Raw genomic sequence first — 2500 nt, forward strand, 5'->3', positions numbered from 1 at the left:
CCACAGCTTCACGCCACCCTGCTCCGCCCGCACGCCGGCGTGCAGGTGGCTGCTGCTAAAGGTGGGGAGTGTATGTGCGGTCCGGGTGGCTTTCCTCTGGCGAGGGAGAGACCTTAAGCAAACTCAGAGACAAATCTTGACGGTCGATCACTCGTAAAAATAAAACGTGACAAACTTTGTGTTGGTTCAAGTACGAAAGGATCTCTGTCGGCTTGGGGGTACGCCCGTTTCCGTTTCAACTTGTCTCGCGAGGGTGGTTTCGGGGCCAGCAGGAGAGCTCGTCGGGGTAGCAGGCCCTGCAGCCGTGGTCACCGCCAAACCCCCCCAACTCGAGCAAGTGAAAAAAAAAAGTAACAGGAGCGAAAGCATCTCTGTCGGCTTGGGGGTACGCCCGTTTCCGTTTCAACTTGTCTCGCGAGGGTGGTTTCGGGGCCAGCAGGAGAGCTCGTCGGGGTAGCAGGCCCTGCAGCCGTGGTCACCGCCAAACCCCCACAACTCGAGCAAGTGAAAAAAAAAGTAACAAATAAGAAAGGATCGTCGGCTTGGGGGTACGCCCGTTTCCGTTTCAACTTGTCTCGCGAGGGTGGTTTCGGGGCCAGCAGGAGAGCTCGTCGGGGTAGCAGGCCCTGCAGCCGTGGTCACCGCCAAACCCCCACAACTCGAGCAAGTGAAAAAAAAAGTAACAAATAAGAAAGGATCGTCGGCTTGGGGGTACGCCCGTTTCCGTTTCAACTTGTCTCGCGAGGGTGGTTTCGGGGCCAGCAGGAGAGCTCGTCGGGGTAGCAGGCCCTGCAGCCGTGGTCACCGCCAAACCCCCACAACTGGAGCAAGTGAAAAAAAAAGTAACAAATAAGAAAGGATCGTCGGCTTGGGGGTACGCCCGTTTCCGTTTCAACTTGTCTCGCGAGGGTGGTTTCGGGGCCAGCAGGAGAGCTCGTCGGGGTAGCAGGCCCTGCAGCCGTGGTCACCGCCAAACCCCCACAACTCGAGCAAGTGAAAAAAAAAGTAACAAATAAGAAAGGATCGTCGGCTTGGGGGTACGCCCGTTTCCGTTTCAACTTGTCTCGCGAGGGTGGTTTCGGGGCCAGCAGGAGAGCTCGTCGGGGTAGCAGGCCCTGCAGCCGTGGTCACCGCCAAACCCCCACAACTCGAGCAAGTGAAAAAAAAAGTAACAAATAAGAAAGGATCGTCGGCTTGGGGGTACGCCCGTTTCCGTTTCAACTTGTCTCGCGAGGGTGGTTTCGGGGCCAGCAGGAGAGCTCGTCGGGGTAGCAGGCCCTGCAGCCGTGGTCACCGCCAAATCCCCACAACTCGAGCAAGTGAAAAAAAAAGTAACAAATAAGAAAGGATCGTCGGCTTGGGGGTACGCCCGTTTCCGTTTCAACTTGTCTCGCGAGGGTGGTTTCGGGGCCAGCAGGAGAGCTCGTCGGGGTAGCAGGCCCTGCAGCCGTGGTCACCGCCAAACCCCCCACAACTGTTGGGCGCCTACCTGCGCGGGGCAGGAGGACACTTTCCGATTTCAAATCTCCGTTTGCCGAGTCCACCCCGAACGCACGCGGGCGGGCGGGTTCGCATCACCCTTCGTCACAAGGGGCGAAGCCCGTTCCACCGTCTCGTCAGTAGTGCCGACCGGTCTGTGATCGACGAGGGGAGCCACACCAGGTCCGGCCCTGCTGCTTGGCGGCACCGCGTCGTCGGGAGCTCGCGACAGACGGAGGGTTTCGGTGTACTCTCCAGCCACGGGAAACGAAGCCGGTGATGCAGGCGCCGGTCCTTCGCTCCCAAATCGGCTGGGTTTACATCGTTGCTATCTAGTCACGCTCCCTTCAAACCCGACGGGGTACCTATTCCCCTCACCCGTCTGTGCGTATACAGCCTCTTTGCACTTGCGGGATGGGGGTGGTGGTTTAAAGACTCTCGAGTTGCCGCCCGTCGGTCTCCGAGCTCCGTGCAGTAGTGATCCCCAGCGAACTGCCAGCAGGGCGAACGAGCGATCCCGCTCTCGGTCGGGGCGCCTGGCGTCGATCGGTGGTCGGTGGCTTGCGGGCAAGCTGCGCTGTGAGTGTGGGAACGAGTATGACGAGCCGTTGCCGCGACTCCCATTCCACCTCGGCGGTGGCTGGGCCGGGCGGGCGTCTGCTCGGGCGAGTGCCGCCCCCGCCTCCTCGCAGGAAGTCCGCTCGCCGACACGCCGCCACGTGCACGCGTCAGTGACGCTGCCGAACCGATGGCCGGTGCCCGTTCCCGCCTCTGCTTTTCCTAGGGCAAAGCTGCTGCACGCCTCGTGATACTCGGCGGGCGACATGGTGGCGGTGATCCTGCCTCCGTCGCTGCGGTGCGTTGGGGCACGCATCGCCTCTTGGGCGCCCTGTCCTCCTCCCCCCAATAGACGTATGTTTCTGCGGGCCGCACCAGGATGGTGCTCCCCACCGCTTCACGCCACCCTGCTCCGCCCGCACGCCGGCGTGCAGGTGGCTGTAGCTCAAGGTGGGGAGCGTAT

The sequence above is a fragment of the Chiloscyllium punctatum genome, unplaced genomic scaffold, assembly GCF_047496795.1.
Source record: "Chiloscyllium punctatum isolate Juve2018m unplaced genomic scaffold, sChiPun1.3 scaffold_306, whole genome shotgun sequence".
NCBI lineage: Eukaryota > Metazoa > Chordata > Chondrichthyes > Orectolobiformes > Hemiscylliidae > Chiloscyllium > Chiloscyllium punctatum.